We start from the raw sequence: 20365 nt of genomic DNA, 5'->3' as shown, positions 1-20365 counted from the left end.
CCGTCGCGTCGTCGCACTTAGTTAGATTTATGGTAAAGTCAGTCGAGCAATTTGCGTGGGTAAACATGCACTAAAACTCAATTTAGAGGCGGATATATGTATGTACATAAATATATATATATATATAGCTACATGTTACAGTGCCAGCGAATTTTGTGCTGACACAGCAAGAGCAGCGCGCAATTTAATGCGATTTAGGCAACGCAAATTGAGCGAGCCACTTGAATGAGTGAATGAATGAATGAATGACTGACTGTAGAGCAGCAACAACATCAGCAATGGCAGCTGATAAGGATAAGAGTGCTAGGAATCTGGAATTCTATCGTTCGTTCTCTCTCTCGGCCTGCCTCACTTTATTAAATTACATACTGCAGATTCGCCGCGCTCAACTCTCAACTCGCTGCGTACACCAATTAATCCCAACTGGATTTGGCATAAAGATAAGACAACGACCTCGTTCCCCGTTCCTTATTTCCCACTTCCATTTCACAGTCGCAGCCACGTCCACGCTCCACGTCCAAAACGCCATCGCTGCAAGGCAATCTGCCCGAAAAACTCTCCCACTCGCCCACTCTCTCTCTCTCTCTCTCTCTGTTTGAGCTCAACTCTCCACGACGAGTCTCCCAAATGTGCCGTTTGACAATTTTCAGCGCGTGGCAAGGCGAGGCGAGGCCTCTCTAAACGGCCTCCATTTTCATTCCCAGCCCGCCACTTGATACAAGCAGATAAGTCATTTTTATGTGACACTTTGCCTTAAATATTTCACATTTCTGCGGCCATTTTTTCTCGCTCTCCGTCTCTCTCTCTCTCTGTCTTGCTCTCTGTGTGTGAAGCAGCACTTACTGACTAAGGGGCGCCATTATACAAGACAGTCGCTCTTTCATCTCTTTCTCGCTTTCTATGACAGCCACTTGCTGGTAAGCTCTCTAAGTAGGCGACTGGGCAATGACACTGTATAGTGTAAGTATATTCCATTATAATGGAGGCAGCACATTTAATGGTTTATGATCCTCAGGCACTGATAGCCTGTCCACTGTTTTGGCACAGGCCCCGAATGACCTTCATGGCTAGAGGCAAAGCAGTTGGCGAAATCTTGCGGATGCTTCCTGCTGAATATGCATTACAATCACGGACGGAATGTTAATGGGAAAACTGCGTCGAATTAACAATAAGTAAATAAAATATTATGGTTATTGAAAAGTCAATGCTAACTTCAGTTCTTCAAGTCAATTTCATTTAGTGCTCTATTTACTTGACATTCGGCAATTTTAGGATAAAAAGCAAATACTTGATAAGCTCAAATTCGTGAATTTATGTTATGTTATAAAGGATGAAATAGAAATATTTGCGTATATAAATGAAGACTGATCTTTAAGTATGTTAATTACCATAAATTCAAAATATAATTTCGGTATTTTTTAAAAATAACATAATAAGTATTTTTATGTATATTGTATATTGTTTCAACTACACTGGCGCCACCTAGAGTTAAAGATTCATTCTAATATATCAATCTTTTAAACACCAACTAAAATCATATTTTATATCCTTCTCAACTTACTGCTATTTAAGTCGTCAATTCAAAATCTATTTTTAGTAATTTCTAAAATTCATTTGTTTTAAATATATTTATATCTTTGAAAAATACTCAAGCGCCATCTTTAGTTAATTTTCCGTAAGTTTTTTACGCCAAACTATCTCGAGATTAATTCCCTAGCTTAGCTTTCCCAAGTTACTATATATCAAACTAATAATCACTAACGAAGCGAATCTTGCATATCCTGCTTCCTCAATGCGTTTTTTGTGGACGTTGAACGTTTCTCCTGATTCATGATCCATGCTGCAGTCAACTGCCATGTGGCAGCTGACATAATCACAGCCAGAGGCAGACATGATGTGCGCTTAGAGAGGACGCCGCTAGTGAAGTTGGTCAAGTGGTCAAGTGGCGTGACAACAGCCACGTCAAGAGCCAAATAGCCGAAACTGGCCAGGCTTTAGTCCGGCTGGGCAAGCTCATTTGTCATTAACATCGTTTGCCACTTGCCACATCAGTTTTGGAGGTGCTGGATGCTGTTGCCATTGCTGTGGCTATTGATGGCAATGTGGCACGGCTGCGGTGCAGTTTAGCATTCAGATTTGGTCAGTTTTTGCAACTTGTTCGCTTTAATGGACTTGACGCGTTGCCCGCATCAAATTGGCGATGCAAACACAGTCGAGTTTTTTGGAGTGCGTGTGTCTAGCGTTGACCAAGTTGGTCAAAGCCCGGGCTAACTGGTTTGCCAGAATTAAGCAATTTACTATACTATATAACACATACATATATACATTTTGGAAGCTGGAAAATGTACTCGGTAATTGAATTGAGTGCCGTTTGCCATCATCGTGTGGGCAAACATTTCAACAGCTACGCTTAATTATAAGTCCCGTCTCTGAGCTCTTGGCTCTCTGGGGTTTCAGTATTTTTATACCCGTTCTTCATACAGTAAAAGGGTGTAATAACTTTGGGCCACCACGTGAGTGAATGTGAGTAACAGGCAAAAGAAGTCATCTCCTTAAAAAGTCTTGGTATATTCTGAATGTAATAGTATTTTGATATACCAAATATAGCCTTCGGTATATTAGTTTGGTATATTTTCAAACCAAAACATCCCCAAAGTCCGGTATATTTCGTGTGCTACGATTTTTTGTAGTATTCGTTCAATATATTGACAAAACAAAACAGCACTAAAATTTGGTATATTTCGAACACTATGGTATATTTAAGTAGTCGTTCGGTACACTGGTATATACTATATTCCCAAAATACGCCAGTAATATAATCTGGTATATTTCTTGCTCTATGGTATATTTTTAATCATAGTAATAGTATTACATTAATAGTATATAGAATATACGAACGATATTCTTTGTTATATCTTTCTTTGAGTATTTCCTTGGTGTATTAGTTTAGTATATTTTCAGAATAATACCGCACTATTGGTATTTTATTATTCCGTTGCTGGTATCTCACAGTCTAGTACACTCGCCCGCAGTTTTCTTGGTTGTTTTAATTTTTGGGGTTTTCGTTGGACAGTGGCCTGAGCACTTCAGCTCCATAAGCTGGGCTCCATAGAAATTCAAAGAGTCAACACAAATTATGATTGTTATTATTTTTACGCATTATTTACACACCTTTCTGGTCTTGTTTACATTGGCCTACACTTGCCCCGCACTCCGACGCTCTCCACTCCATTCTCCACACTCCATGTGAGGCGTCTAAGCCGCAGCTTTGCTGCCCGCTCACGTCCGCCCGAGCCGTGGTATGAGCGACCTCGTCATTCTACAATTTCAACGCCTCCTCTCAATCGTTTTGAGTTACATTGTTCACTTCAGGAGGCAGGGGCAGGGGCAAGGGGCAGGAGACAAGGGGCAGCTGGCATCAATTGACAGCGGCTCAATTTTGTCATGCCTCGTTTTTTCGATTTCCACACTCATGTATGGGGGGGATTGAGATACGTGTCTGTGTCTCTCGCCCGCAACTCTCATTTGCGTGGGCAAATTGTTTCTATAATTTTTTAAGAGGCTTTTTTTCAGAATTTGTCCACACTGATGATATGAAAAATATCACTTGAAATTGAGTCTTATGACTATATTAGAGTGCGGCTTTATAATCTACTGAATAGAGCTGTCAAATTGGTTGCAAACTGTTCAGTTATAATTGTCCAAGCGAACTCGAACTTTATTTTTAGTAATCTCGAGTAGGGGCTCTCGACAAATGGCAAATTTAATTTTAGATTAATTTGAACCCAATTTAAATTTATTTTAAATATAGGCTTTTTATTCCAGCTGTATTTATTGGAGAACCTTTTCTTTGATTCTAAATTTGTTCATTAGAAAGTGAATTTTACAATACTCATACTCAAACGAGGCCCAACAAAATTGAAACACATTTTCCATAAAAATAACCCTTAGTCAATCAAAGGAAATTGTCGTTAGTTACACAGCAATTTTCAATTGCTTCTTTCAAAACATCATCATCAGGCCGGAATTTTTATGCTTTGCATCAACTTTAATTGCATATTATTATTGTTATTGTTATTGTTATTGAATTTCTGTTTTATTCGCTCAAGTGGCTCGGACAGCCACTCGGAAAATGAAAAACGAATTTTTACATGCGATTATTTTGCAAATATGCAAATATCAGCTCGCACATCTCATCCCTTTTACACACACATACAAACACACATAAAGAGGGACAGACACATTGAGATGTGATTTAAAATATTTTACATATTGTTTTGGCTTTTCCGAACCATTTTCCATGGCATTTGGCATTTTGTTTGCACAACGCTTTTTGATTTTTAAACAACATAATAAATAAACGTCTGGCCACTTGATTGTGATTGTGATGAAAATCAATTTTTACTAAAATGTTTGCCAACATGCAAACATACTCGTATATATTTTTGAGCCTTGTCCGCCGCACTAACGATTAACGTTAGTTAATCGAAATAAATTTGTGTGCGAACGCTTGGAAATTTTGGAATTTTATCATCGCCGCCACATGCAAATCGCATTAGGCTCCATTGGTCAGCGTTGAAATCAGTGAGAGGCGAGGACGAACCTGAACGGCAGGCTGTCATTTTCATAATTGGCCAAAAAGCCAACAACGAACCGCACAACTATTAGCCGGCGCACAAAACTGACAGACGAAACTGTCGACTGACTGACTGACTGAATAGCTGAGGGGGGAAGCTGAAGGGAGGGAGGAGCCTGGTGAATGGCCATTTGGTTGTTGGCCCGTTATTAAAATTTAACGCCGCAAAAGCGTAAAATTGCCACATTTATCTGCCAAATGTCCTTCTCCTCTCCCTCTCCTTCTCTCTCTCTCTCTCTCTGTGTGTGCTGTGCGTGCATTAAAAGTTTTTAAAATAACACAAATTGACTTTTGATGTTTCGCGGTTGATTTTTTTAATGGTGCGTAAAAAGTTTATTAAATTTTAAAGTATTTATATTTGCCTCTCTGTTACACTTGCGCTGCGTCTGTCTGTTTGTTTGCGAATTTCCATAAAAATAATTTTTCAATTATGCGAGCGACGCGACAACGTTTTCAACTGAATTTTCACAGTTGGCAACGGCTGTTGAGACACCCAAAACAAACACACTCGACTCACACACGCATCACACACACACACACACTGCCATTCATACACACTCATGTTAGCAGGCAGAAGCACACGGCTGCATCGTCCTCGTGTAATGAAGTTTCAAATGAAGTGCGACAACTAACGGAGCAAGCGACACTAAAGGATCCTAGATGCTGGATGCTGTTTGTTGTTGGTTGCTGCCTGCTGCAAAACGGGCGCCAACTGCGGTGTGACATTTTGTGGCAATAATGTCGGCAAAACGAACATCAGCAACACCAACAGCAGCGACAGCAACCATCGAGAGGAAACCCCTTTACTCTTCCACAAGGAGCATTGCAATAATTTGGCAGCAAGTGCTGCCAGTTTTTGGATGCGACTCAACTCAACTCGACTCGACTCGACTCTATTCAACTTCCGCTACAACGCCAAATGTAGTTGCTCTTTTTGTCTGCCTGTTTTCATCTGTGGAGTCGAGTTGGCGACTCCCAAAAGCCTCTTGTCTAGCCATTCCATTGACACTTCACTGTACTGTGTCCCGACAACGAGTGTGCAGCGAGCTATTAACGTAACTATCAATGCTGCTCCCCAAAGATATCACGGCTGTTAGCCAAGGAATTTTTTATGTGCTGGCGAGAAGGAAATATTCCTTCAAATAATGAAAATAAGTGAAACTATAAGAATTTATTGTAAATAGTTTTGAATTATGAAAGTCGTATTGTTATTTTATATAGTACTTTTCAGACTAACAAAAAAAATTTCCATTTGAAAAAATTCAACACTAAATATTTATTATACTATTTTAAAACTTCCTTGTTATATGGAAAATATGTTCAATGAAAATATAAATAAGGGAAACTTTAATAAATTATTGTACAAATTATTGAATGAAATAAAAGTCGTGTTTTTTCGGATATTATTATTAAAATTGTAAGTTATAAGATAAAATGTAAATGTAAGGTTATGAAAAATAATTCCCTTTATGGAAATTCAGCAGGAATATATAAAAAATACATTACTGATAATAAAACCATATTCTACAAATATACCGCAAAATTACTACCGTATACTAAAGACTATATTTGGTATATCGGTATTGTACTTCATTTTAAATATACCACAAAGTACAAAATATGTCAGATTGTCAGCCAATGAGAGTAAAAAATAATGAACAAAAGTCAAATATGAAGATGTGTACGAGTATAGCAAATATGTTCGTACTGTAAATTGTTAATAACCCAATTCTGAATAAATATGAAAGGCAAAGGAAAGATTTACCTAAATGCCAATAAATATTATAATTAAATGTGTAATTAATACACTCTTAAAAATTAAATTTCTTGCTGGTTATTGGTATTATCGCACGCTACTGTCTTCATAATTATGCTGCGTTGTCTGTCAGTTATAATTAAAAGTATACAGAAATCCAAAAATTATATGCAGATTATTGAAGGTGATATGCATACGTAGATATTTGGAGCTCAACTCATTAGCACACGAAGCCTACGACAACAAGTTGGAATGCAAATTGTCGAAAATGTTAACGCTCTATAATTTCTCTATAAAAGTGTTGCTGTTTTCAATAAAACCATCAACAATTTGCATAATAAACCTGAACGAGAAACGAGCATTAATTTTGATTAAAATAAACTTAAATAACATACAAAGAAATGGAATGGAATGGAGTCGAGTGGATGGAATATAAGCAAACAAGCAAGCCAAGCAGTAGAGCAAGAAATATAAAACGAATTCATTTAGTTAGCACCTCGAGTCGCGGTGCGTGCTCCGTTTGTGGCAATAAAAATACCAACAACAGACAAATAGACAATTAATTATGGGCTACAAATAATAACAATAAAAATTAATAAGCATTAATGTGAGTTATGAAATTTTGTGCAGTAGCTGAGAAAACGACGAAGACGACAACGACAAACAACGACAAGCGAAGGCAAAGTTTTATCGCATAAATTTTTATAAAATGCGTAGAAAACGCAGCAACAAATCACGACGGCAACAAGAACAACAAATATGAACAACTGCAGCTAATTATTATTTATATACTTGAGCAAACAGACTATATATAAAAAAAAGTTATTTCTGTAGGTGCTTCACACAAAAACTCAAATAAAAAAGTGTGTATGTGTGTGTGTGTGTGTGGAGGCGTCTCCAACTATTTCGCTTATCTATTTGCTGGCAAAAAGTTTTGCAGCAACTTCACAGCAACAATTAAAACAACAAGAAAAATAGCAACAAATATCAACAAATTTTTACAGCGTCGTCGTCGGCTTTTTGTCTTTGACAGACAGAAAGAGAAACAAAGACAGAGAGAGAGAGAGAGAGAGAGCGAGCGCGGGCGAAACAGTCAAGTGTCGTCTGCGGAATAGAAGGAGGAAAAGGGGGGAAACTGGGGCTACGTTTGATTGGAATTCACTGGCAAGAAACGTAAAGCAGCAACAAAAACAAAAACAATAACAAACTAAATTGGCGCTGGCAGATCAAAAGGTGCCGTCGTCAAAAGTGTTAGGCGACAAATAGACTCAGACAGAGACCGAAACCGAAACAGAAACAGATACACCAACAAAGTGCGAGGAATGGAAGAGAGGGAAAGGGCTACGCTGATTATTTATGCAGATGTCTCTAGGGGCCTTGCATAATCATAATCATTTGTGGCGCATTTGTGGGTCTCCAATATTTGATCGGCGTTTAAACTGTTTTGATCGCATGTTGTCATCATTATAATGCTTTTCCGATTTCAAATTAAAAAGCGTGAAGCAAATTATTGAAATTTGCCACGAAATGTGACAAAATTCATAAGCGCCACAACACTCTCAGCGGCACAATTTTCTGGCCACTTGCTGCCTCTGATTGATACACGTAATTAATGTACAGCAATTAGTCTGCAACAGCTGTGCTGCAGCAGCAATTGAAGTTCCAAGATAAAGTGCCAACAGGCTGAAGGCAAATGGTAACTGGCAACTGGCAACTGGCAACATCACAAAACACTCAACTCTGCAATTCACTCGGCTGTCAAGTGTCACCGAGCAGAGGGACAACAGGGCGTATGATGTATGAGTGTGCCAGCCAATGTCCAGCAGAAGACAAATTAGCCAAAAGGTAATAGCACTTGGAAAAAGTGACCAGCTGACAAAAGCACAACAAAAGGAAATAAAAATGGAGTGAATACTTAAGGCATGGTGTGAACACAATTGTATTTAAAACACAATGAAAATAACAGATAACATTGGCTAATCTTTTAAGAATATGAAAATATCTATTAAAAACTAAAGACTAAACCAAACCAAGTATTATACAATTGAAAAAGACTGAATGTGGTTTGTATAAATGCAACTCAATTCAAAGGAAACTGTTTTAAAATGAAATTGCAATCACAAGATTTGCAGCCAAAACAATAAGAGGATTATCTTGTTCTCTTCTTAATCACATTGTTTGTAAACTTCTTAAACTTTTTTAATATTTATACAACTTTAGAATTTATATATATACATATATTAAAAGCGAAGAAAGGTGAAATTTTCTTAGAAATAGCATAGATGATAGTAATAAGACATTTAACTTGACCTTTGTATTTAATAGATCAATTGGTGGTTTAGAAAAGGGTTTTTATTTTATTAGATTCATATTTGAAAAGTAGGTTGTTAAAGAATGATTATTGAATATTTTAAACAATGGCAAATATATAAACAAATACATTCAAAATAAACTTAACAATCTGAACAAAATTAATAATCTGTAAACAAAATAGACTTAACCAAATATAAGTATGACATTCTATGTGCCTTACATATTTGATATATAATTTGTCAGTTTATAAACGGATTATTCTTTTGATGAATTTATATTTTAAAAGTGTGTTTGAATTTTGAAGATTATTGTGAAATATTATTAGATAGAAATCAACACGAATAATTTAATGAAAAGAATCAAGATTTCCTGAGATTTATAGAATTAATAGATCATTTGTCTGCTTATAAAGTGTCCATCTTCAAATTAATGAATCGCTTAGCTATGCTTAAGTGTCCCTAGCTATAAGTCCGAGCATTCCACTACTCAACAGTCGAAATTAATTAAAGAAAGAGCTGTAGTAGAATCTAGTTAATCATTCAACGCCAGCTGTTTTTCTTACAGCTGTTCTTACAGCCTGCATCGTATTTATAATTTGGAAATTAAGCGATTTGCAAAGTGCGTGGCCAATGAAGCTGGCGGTGATCCATTGAGCCAAGCAGCCAATCAATCAAATGCACAGCCCATTCCATTCTATATTCCATTCCATTCTTTTGCCAATCCCCTAGTCTGATGCCCATGAAAGCCATCCCCTACTTTAGTTTAAGCTGCCCGCTTGATTACCGTTCAAAATTGATTGATTAAATGCCGTTGTCAACCGCCACCGTTGATGTCGTCGTCGCGCTCCTCTTCCAGAAGCTGTCAACGCTTTTGTCAACCTTCGTCGACAGCAACGAGAACGGGAAACGAGAATCAGACTAAGAATGAGAATGGAAACAAGTCTTCAGGGTAATCCCTCGGGTTTGCAACGGATGTGCTAGGATGCTGTTGTTGCTGCCGATGCTAAGAGAGAGAGAGAGAGTGAAAAACACATGCTTGCATTTTAATTTAATTACTTACAGCATCGAAAGGAGACCGAGCAACGAAAAACGAACACGCACTCCCACAGCAGTTTAATTGATTAATAAAGATTGTCAACTGTAACATTTTAGGGGATAATTTTCTTTCACACGTCGCAACGTCCCTCCACTTGACAAGGGTGCAGTAGCCAACAAGCAGCGGCAGACAGATGCGAGTCAGATGTGGCAAGAGAAATGAGTGGCATGGGAGCCTCATGAGGTGTCCCATTTGTATGTGTCAACTTCAGCTTGGAGCCTAAGCAGAGTTTTGTTGACTGCGACTGACTTTGTGTAATAAATATTTAAAGCAACTTTTTTTGTTGTTCTTTTATCTCGACTTCACAGAGCTGCTGCAGGTTGAATTAACTTTTTTATACCCACTACCCATAGAGTAGAAGAGTATAATAACTTTGTACCCCAATAAATGTATGTAACAGGTAGAAGGAGACATCTCCGATCCCGTAAAGTATATATATATTCTGGAATAGCAATATAGTTCGTCAGATAAAGTTCGTTTCAAATTTTCAAAATTTAAAAAACGTTTACTGACTACGCGTCTTAATTACTTTAGTTGCCAATCTGGTATATTTTGCACTCTATGGTATATTTTGAATGTAGTATTATATCAACATACCAAATAGTACTTGGTATATTGTTAGCATTTTTTGCGGTTTTGAATTTAGATATAGTTGATTATATAGTTGATATAGTACAACTTACAAAATATATATCATTTGCTATATTTTTAGTATTTTTCTTTTATTCCCAATGGGTAGCGGGTATCTCACAGTCGAGCACACTTAACTGTAACTTTCATACTTGTTTTTTGGGAATAAAGTACACACAATAATTTAGCTGGAAACTATGATTACGAATCGAAGTTTCATTTTCATCATCGTAAATCTCAACCAACTGTCAAATGCCTGCATTCTATGGCACAATTTAGTGAGTGGCTCTTCATAAATCTCGGCACGTTACCCAATCTACTGTTGTAGCTTTCTTATCAGCTGTAACAGAGCCGTTGCATTGTGTGCCCATAATTGGCTTCAATTTGGTGTACAACTAAAATTACAAAATCAAGGGAGAAAAAGCACACACAAACTACTGCATAAAAATCAGATTAAACAACTCGATACGAGTCGATGTAAAAAAAGAAGAAAAAAAAGAAAATGCGGTGGCTAAAGCCGCTGCCAGATAAGCGAATCGAGTGCAGAGAGGCCCACAAATTGAATCTAATCGTGCGACTATCTACGTGTAATTACAATTAACTTGTGTGTGCCGAGCCGAGTTGTTGCCGGGACTGAGACACACACACACAAAGGGCCAAAGCAGGGAAAACTAACGAGCAAAAAGATAATGAAATATATATATATATATATATATATATGTATTGTATGTTTTTTCTGTTTGTTGTTGTGTTTGAACTCTGGACGCGATACGATTGCGTGGGCAACGCGATAAGCCGGCAAAGTATAGTAACGGGACACAGGTTCATGTGCGCCCTCGCCCCCAACAATATAGTAAAGCAGGTGGGGCGATCGGAACAGATTCCGTTTGGCTTGGCTCTCTTGTGGTAGCCCAAAAACAGTTTCCATTTGGTAATCAATCATTGTCAATGCCGTCTGCCGTTTGCCGCCTGCCTGCCTGGCTGTCAATGCGGTTTTTGTGGGGTTCCATTTCGATTTTTCGGGGAGCGGGGAGGGGGGTGCTCTAACAGCAACTTAAATTGCTTGCGGAGGAGTCGCATACAACGTATATACAACACACAGTTAGTTGGGCTTAAATATTTGTGCGATTTGCACGATTTGCCAACAAAAGGAAGCCGCGACGAAACCCTTGTGGAGAAATGAGGCCAATGTGAAGAAACTAATAAAAATCAAAAGGAAATCAAATTAAATAAGCAACAACAGAACAGAAAAAAGTGTGCTAAAAACTGAAGAAGGAAAATGCGAGGGAAAACGACAACAATAAAGCACAGCAATTACAGGCGAAAGAAAGCAGAGAGCGAATGATAAAGAAAAGAAGAGAAAAAAAACAACACGGGAAGGCGAAGCTAAATTAAAGCAAGGACTCTGATAAATTTCTAAAGCAGACACAATGAAAATTACAACAGCAACAACAAAAACAACTAGAGACGCGACATAAAATGCGTACAGCCGAGAAAGAGGAAAAGTCAAAGGAAAAAAGCTAAAGAAGCAGCGGCAGCGGCAGCGGAAGGAAATGCCATTATGACGTAAATGTGCTAAAATAAAACAACATGGCGGACAACGTCAACGGCAGCAGCAGCAACAACAACAACAGCGTCAGCGACAAGAAAGAAAGGACGACAAACGACGACGACGACGGAGACGTCGACGGCGAACCGTGTCGAAAGCGAGAAGCTCCCCGCAGCGCCCAGAGAGCGTAGCCCTAGTCCCATATATACTATATATTATGTGCCTGTGTATGCGTGTGTGTGTGTGCGTTTGGGGCTAATGTCAAAGTCAATCTTGGGAAAAACGCGTAGCGCATAAACATACAAAAAAGTAAAGTACAAGGCGAAAGGCAAACGCAAAGGCAACGGCAAAAGGAAACAACGGCAACTCGACAGCTCGACAGTAAAACCAACCCCCAAGTATCGCCTTTTTGGGGGGCTCGAACCCGAAAACGACAACTCGATTTTTCTTTTGGCACAAGAAAAATTACCGAAATTAAAGCAAAAGAAAAACAATTTTCTCTTCTGTTTTTGCTGTTGTTTATATTTTTTTTTTTATTCTCACAACGATTTAGCTGCGTAAGGGTTAGCAGATTCTTCGGAGAGCAACAAGAAAAATTGTTTAAAATTGCCAAGTCGAGATGAAAATGTTAAACACGTTTTGGCATTTCTTTTTTCTTTCCTTTTGTTGTCTGAAGTGTGTGATTTGTCTAGGTAAAGAGCCAGAACATGCCACAAGAGCAACAACAACAACAGCAACAACAGCAAAAGCGACATCAACAACGAAAGCAACAAGAAAACAAGGAAAAGTTTACCAACAAAAAAATGAAAAAGTTGAAGTTTTTGTGCTCTTGTGTAAATTGCGTATAAAATGAATATTTTTACAACTATTACAAATTTGAGTTCTATCGTTATACTTTTGTATATAAAAGGCTATACCGACTATTATCAATTTATATATTTCTTTTAATAGAAATAGAAAATAAAATGTGATTCGGTTATTGAATATTTATTTAAAATGAAAATAGAATGTCATGGTTATTTCTATATTATTATAAAAATAAAATTCGTTTCTTCGAATTCTTTCAGGGAAATCAATATATTGAATATATTTTTAGATTCCATCGTGGGTAAAACCTTCTATGCTGAATATTGTCGATAGACCCCGCAAGGTTACAGCCAGAGACTACAAACACTAGAGTCTAGCGTCTGCAACGTCTACGGCTTTTGCCTCTCTGCTTTCCGCCCGCAGGATTTTCCCTTTTTCCGACTACGACGACGCTGCAGTCGACACCACTTTGGGGGTGGTTAGATAAAATGTGGAAATTGTTGAAAACGTTGCGAGACTGCCACGGCAGAGCCTGCATCGTTATGTACGGGCCCGGGTCGACGGACTTGGAGCATTTTGGGGGTGGTTGGCTGGAAGGTGCGCCGCCGTCAATGGCGGCGGCTTTTGCTCCATGTGCTGTGACCATGTCCTTGCTACTCTACTCACTAGCCAGCCAGCTAACCCAAACAAACAGCCAAACAGGCAGGCAGGCAGGCATTTTCAAATTTTCCTTCTCTTCGTGTTTTGTGTTGTTATTCCTGGGGGGTTGGGGCGGTGGGGGGTCTAAGGAAAACCGAGCAAAAATAATAACAACAACTGCAACAAGAGAGCAAGCACACTGGCAGCAACAATTTTGCCACTCATAAAAAAGGAAATTTGAACTTGGCCTGATGTATGTCCGGGCCACGATGGACCCAAACTGCCAATGTCGGTCCGACCACTGCGGCAAGTGCCCAACTGGCGAAATGGAAATGCCAGACGACCAAGTCTCTCTGATGGCCAACGGCTGCTGCTGCTGTTGCTGTTGCTGCTGGCTCAAGCCACATCAACTACAGTTTTGGATACGGAAATGGGGGCGAACAAAAAAGAAACGGAAAAAAAATAAAACAGGCTCAGGGAGAGGCACAGGAAGAGTAACGAATTTCACTCGAGAGTTTGGTGAAAGTTGCCCTTGAATGGTGTTTTGGATTACTTTCCCCGCCCCTCCAGATTTCCCGCTCTACAGCGGCCCCTGCTTTGAAGTATATTTTCTCTCTTTCAGCTACCCAATTGAGTTCGAGTTCAGTTTTTGAAAGCAAATTGAAGTCGATAAACATGAACTAGCATTCTCTCTTACACACATACAAGAAGCTAGAAAAACTGCAAATATCATCAATTTTAGAAATGCTTGTCAGCCTGCGGATATTCTATTGCAGACTAGTTTTAATTAATGCAATAAGCTTTACGAGATAAACGTTTTTAAGCGACTTTATTATGGCTTAGCCACAAAGAATTTTATAGGAATTATGTTTCGATTAAAAATTCATTTGTAAAGAATTTCAAGATTTTGTTTTGTTATTTATGAAATATTCAAAGAAAAGAGCTTAATAACATATATTCGAATTTCAATGAGATTCTTTATATACAATAAAAGATAATTCAATTATTATTATGCTCAAACACAAAAGTGTTTATAGGAGATTATAAATAAATTCATATCTTTATAATATAATAAATACCTATAATATGAAATATAATATGTAATAAGTCGTAAGGATTTTAAGGAACTATTTTAAGAATTTATAAAAGGCCTCGAAACTATGTATATGAATTTCTAATATATAAAGGATGTATTCCATATATAAACTTACCCGATTAAAGTGTTGAGAAGCAGAATCCTTAGAAATATAATTCGTATGTTGGATTGTTTTAGTTATTGCACTTAGGTTAAGTTAACAGATTTATCTGTAGGTCGTATACGATTTGCATTAGCACGGCACGGAACGGAACGGTTGCATTTGCTTATAATATTATCAAGTAACTAAGAGTTAAGCATTGAATTTGCAAGTTTAAGTTGAACGATTCGCGATTATTTATCGGATACAACTTGTGTGTATTTCACTTCATTGTTGCCTTGTTTGGGGTGGGGGGAACCTGTGGAAATATCGATTAGTAATTGGAGAGCAATAAAATCGAAAGAGAAAACAAAACAAAGGCCGGTTACGAAAAGGCCCAAAGACAAATGAGAGACGCACGTGGCAACAGAACACACACACACACACACACACAGAGAAACAGAGACACAGAGAGTCAGATAGAGATACAAACAACACACACAAACAAACGGAGACCATGAGCAAACAACAAACAGAGAACTCAGAATGGCAGCCAGGTGCGAGGTAGCCAAAGGGAGGAGGCAACTGCCATTGGCCGCCCGGCAGGCTAAACAACTAAATCAAATCGCAGCCAAGTGGCGGACCCAGCTGGCAAAGCTCTGCCACACTTGCTTCTCCTTCTTTCCTTCCTCCCCTCTCTCCCTCTCTCTCTGGCCATCGAGTTCCTTTTTATGGTGCACAATTCCAGCCTCTGCCCGGTTGGCTGCCTCTCAATGGGCTCTGGGGCAAATATTTTAAATGCGCAGATTTTTGGCATGTTTTAGTGGCAGTTCACGTTTTGAATTGTTGCCATCGCGTTAGTCTGCATGGGGCATGTGGCATAGACGGGGTTGGGGAACAAATGCAACTCGTTTCACTGACAATTTAATACAAAAAATGCCAAATATTTCAAAGGCGCACAACACAAACAACAAACAGCGAACAGCAACAAAACACAACAAATAAAAAGTTTGTCATGCTTTTTATAAAGTGTTTATCAAACCCTTTAAAAAGCAAAAGAAACACGGTAAATGATAAAAATAAAAACGGAATAGGAAAAGTTCCAGCAAACTAATCGTCGCTATATCTCAAACTGTGGGGAATACGGAAAATGTTGGAAAAAATGTATTGCAACAAGGGAATAAAATATATTTGCAATGGAAACATTTTATTTGAGCCGCATAAATTATTCGCAATTTTTTGGTAGAAAATGTAATGAAAGGAATTTTATGTGAAAAAACTAAATAAATTGTAAATTAATTCCGAATTTATATATAAAGTTGCATTTCTGCAATAGTTACTAATGAAATTGTTAGAGACTAACAAAAAGAATCGCAGAAAAAGATACTTATATTTTAATTGAAAATTATATTTTTGTCTGCTGAGCAATTTTTCTATTGATTCAATTCAGAAGAACAAACTAATAATAATGATTGCTTAGCTATATAGTAATATAAGGAAATGCCTGAATTGAGTATCAATTCAATTCCGAACAACAAACAAATGATAATACAAGATTTATCTAAATTACGAAGAAGTGCAGCTTGTTCAAAGTTGTATTTAACTAAGTTTTATGATTCATCTGCATCCGCATTTCTATACCGACTCAATTCTAAAGAACAAACTGTATAATAATAAGTGTTTTCTATATATTAGACTAAATTATGAAGAAATGCGTCTAGTCGAAAGTTGTATTTAAAATAAGTTCACAAATTGAGTTAAGGCAAACTCATCAGGCGGAAATAAAATAAACAGGGACAAAATGCATGTGCAATTTCTATACATTTGAGAAATTGTTGCTGGTTAAAGCTTGAATTCCCGTTAGACCAGGATTCGCTTTGCTGCTGCTGCTGCTGCTTCCTGCTCTCTTCCTCTACCTCTACTTTCGCCATTGCCATTGCTGCCTTTGCTGCATGCGTGTTTCTGTTTCTGTTGCTGCCTTGCCAGACTAACTCAATTAAAGCACCAGACAGAAGTTGAGTGCCGAGTGTGTTTGGTGACTGCTGACTACTTGCCAACATGCGAGAGCGAAAGGGAGAGGTGGAGTGTAAATATTAGAGTCTGGTAACCCTTTAGCATAAGCAGAGCGAGGCTCATAGAAAATGAAATAATATAAACAGCATGTCTACATTTAATAATTTGCAGAATTAAAACTTTTGCCGGCAAGTTTAAATTCAGTGTCGTCTCTGTAGTTAAAGCAAAGCAAAATAAAAGCTAAACAACAACAAAAAGGATCGAGATACTAGCTGCAAACACAAAGCATGTCTGGCGTTGTTGTTTTTGTTGGCGTAAACTCGTCTCGTAAAATAAAAAACCAAAAAGCTTGACGCTGTCGTCTGAGCTGACGACAGAGACGTCGACGTTCGACGTTGGCGCTCGCTCTCTTTGTGTCTTGTTTGTGTTTGCTGCTGCTGTTGTTGTTGTTGTTGCTTTTGCTTCGTCTTTCGCTGTTGTCGTTGTTGTGAGTGCAATTGTGTGTTGTTTTTTATTCTCTCTTTTTTGTTTTTTTGCCTTTTTCGCATTTCCCGTCAATGATTTTTCCTTCACTTTCAACAAACAGCTGCGCTCACAAGCGAACAAACTTTTTGCTATTTAGATACACACACATGCACAGAGGCAGCCACACATATTCACATAGGCACGCACATGCATACACACAAACACGCACACGCACACGCACACTAGAAACTGTTGGGTGAGAAGCTTTTGTCGTTTACCGTTTTACCGCTTGCTTGTTTTGTTTTTTATTGATTTCTTTTTGCGTTGCGCGTTCGCCGTTGTTCGGTTTGCAAATGCCGCCAAAATTGCAATCAAATGCAGTTTTTATCAGTTTTTCGCTCGTCGTGCATTGGGCAAGGAAACTGTTAAACTCCCACACGCGACGTTGACGCGGACTGCGCTGCCGCCAGCTTCTGCTTCGGCTTCTGTTGTTATTGCTATTGCTTTGGCTGTCTGTTAATTAAACGCGCGACTCTTTTTGCTGTTGTTGTTATTGTTATTAACGCGCCGCACGCTTTGTTATCAGCATTCGCCGCCGCTGCTGTCGCGTTTCGCATTCGTGCATTCTTTTACTCTATTCCACCTCAGCTCCCGACGACGTCGACCGCGCTGCTTTTCACGCTGCTTTTGCTGCTGCTGTTTTGCCGCTTGCCGATTTGCCGATAGTCGCTTTGAATTTTTGCCGCGTTGCGTAGTTTTTCCGGTGATTTCCACTTGCTAACTGACATTTCTGGCGACTTTTCCAAGCGCGGCCCCAGCGTCAGTTCTCCGCCACCTTCTACGTTTTGTTTGTGCAAATTGAGCGCGATACCGAAAGAGCGAGAGAGCGCTTGAGAGCGCAAAACAGCTGTTACTGCGCCGATGCCAAATGAAACGAGTGCGAATTGGAGCTGCCGGTGCTGCCAACTTGCTTGCAGCTTGAGCGTTAGATTTAAATTTGCACTAGTTGCAAAAGTAAATAATATACTAAAAATAAATAAATATACATGTTATTAAGCAAATGTTGTGAAATATTATTAAGTGGGTAGTTAGTGGGGCATTTCACACAACTCAACTTGTCAATTGGAATACGGAATATGAAACAGCCAATGCGCATGTCGCGGTATAAGCTGAGTTTGTAAGAGAGCCAGAGAGAGAAAGAGAGTGAGCAAGCAAAAGCTACACAGACCAAGTACACAAAAACAAAGCGCCCCCTGCTCCTCTTTGCACAACACAAGCACAAGGGTTGGCAGCACAGTGCCAAAGTAAGTATATTGTCAATGGCAGACCCCTCGCCCTCATACTCCTCAACACCTACCCCCACAAAGACCTGCTGCCGGCCGGCTCACTTGTGGTCAGCCAGTTGGGCTAAATGAAGGGTCAAATGTTGTTGTTGACAAATGCCACCGACAACGTTGGCTTGCTTCTGTTGCTGTTGCTGCTGCTGCTGCTGGTTTATTAGAACCTGAGAAGCTCTCTTGCTTGCGAGTCATTTGAGCAATGCATCAAAAGAAAATAGTAGATAAAGCATCCTTATATCACCTTATATCACCAGGGTAATATGAGCAGCAATTTCAATTGCTCAACTGCTGAAAACGATGCTAATGGGATTTTATTTTTGCTAGTCCTGCTCGCTAGTTTATTCTTAATGGCTTCATCAATCGTCGTTGGCTAAATATTGTTTCAACAATTAATTTCATTCATGCATTTGTCGAAATTGTAGAACACCTGCGGTGCATGGAAATTTGTTTGCATTGCAATTAGAAAATGTTTTGTAGCACAAAAAATGAAAACAAAATGCGGGCAAAGTCGAGTCGAGTGGGTTTCGAGGAATTCGAAATTTGGAATTTAGTTCTACCACACGCTATTTTATGGCCAAAAGCATGTTTTGTTTACCGACCTATTGCGACTATGCGCCAAAAATTATGGTGTGCGTGTTGGGCAATTAGTTAAAAAGCCAGCAAGACACTCTACAGCAGGCGGGCAGCGGGCAGAGGGGGGAAATCCAGTGAGACTCAACGGGGGCGACGCCACTCAATTTGCCATTTTTATGAGGCGCTTGAAGTGAAATTGAAAACAGCGCTGCAAGTTATTCTGTTATTATTCGAGGGGAATTGAGTTATCCAAGTGGGTTGTTTCTTGCACTTAATCATTGCTGCGATCTGCTCAGATCTTGTTTATTTAGCATTTTTACACACGCCACAAATCTGTCCACAAACTTGAGATGATGTTGCCCCCTCTCCAAAACAGGCGTCAGCCCATTTGTTTTTATGTGCAGTACACTCGTTTGTGTATTTCGAGATGGAGGCAACTTGAGTGAAGACCTCTTAAGTGTATAAGCGAATATTTGTTAATCGTAATGATTTGTGCAAATGCCATTTGACATTTCCTTCTCATTGTGGATTTCTGTGGGCGAGAAGCCCTTGACTCTGATTTGATGAACCCAAATTTGTCGCCTCGGCGGCCCAAGGAAGTGCTTCATTGTCCAAATGAATACTGATGGGTTTGCCACGAAATCAAACCAATCCCAGACCCGATTTCTACAAAAACTGACAGCTGACAACAAACTGGCAAGTGAGCCATCAGCGATATTTTAATTAAACCATTGCGTCAACAAAACGTCGAGTTATTTAATTAAAATTACAAAAATTATAAACAATAAACAATACGCGTAACATCACAATACCACGCCTCGCTGTTTACATTTGGGCTTGGACATGTTCGCATTATTCTCGCATTCGAATCTGAATACTACGGAAATCCGAGTAATATGACAATTGTGAGCACTTTTTTTTCATAGACTGCACTCACGCAAAGAGTAAAAAGAGGCTACATTAACTAATAGATTACAGTTGTATAATTAATTTAGCAAAATTTACAACTCATTTTTACTAAATTATTAATGAATGAATTTTGTAACCTATATAAAAGTGAGTAGAGATTGCATTATGTTTTAATATTTTATGAAAAAGTTAAACAAAAACAAATTTAAATATAAAATAAGTAAGTAAGAAAAAAAGTTTCTCTTTCTTTTTTTGTAAATTTATCAAATGTAAAATACGATTAGTTAGATATAATGACTAATTAAGTTTAAAATAAATAATATGCATAATTAGTTAGCTATAATAATGAGTAAACGAAGTTCAGAGATCACTCTGATAATTCTCTATTAGTTTTAATATTTTAAGGAAATAGTTTAAATAGTTATAAAATACTATTTACAATGGATTAATATAAAATAATAATAA

General features: G+C 38.4%; 1 protein-coding gene across 1 annotated transcript in view; it reads right to left on the bottom strand.

Moving 5' to 3' along the window:
* Positions 1 to 17905, bottom strand: part of LOC132791791 (frizzled-2) — a 101036-nt gene extending 83131 nt beyond the window's left edge. Inside the window, exons 1-2 of the mRNA XM_060800869.1 lie at positions 17357 to 17905; positions 14637 to 14919 (exon numbers count right to left, since the gene is read on the bottom strand). The gene's annotated coding sequence lies outside the window, so the exon portion shown is untranslated. The remainder of the gene's footprint in view (positions 1 to 14636; positions 14920 to 17356) is intronic.
* Between the last annotated feature and the right edge of the window lie 2460 nt (positions 17906 to 20365).

This window comes from Drosophila nasuta, chromosome 3, assembly GCF_023558535.2.
Source record: "Drosophila nasuta strain 15112-1781.00 chromosome 3, ASM2355853v1, whole genome shotgun sequence".
NCBI lineage: Eukaryota > Metazoa > Arthropoda > Insecta > Diptera > Drosophilidae > Drosophila > Drosophila nasuta.
The sequence above is the reverse complement of the archived record's forward strand: the minus strand, read 5'-3'. Positions and strand labels throughout refer to the sequence as shown.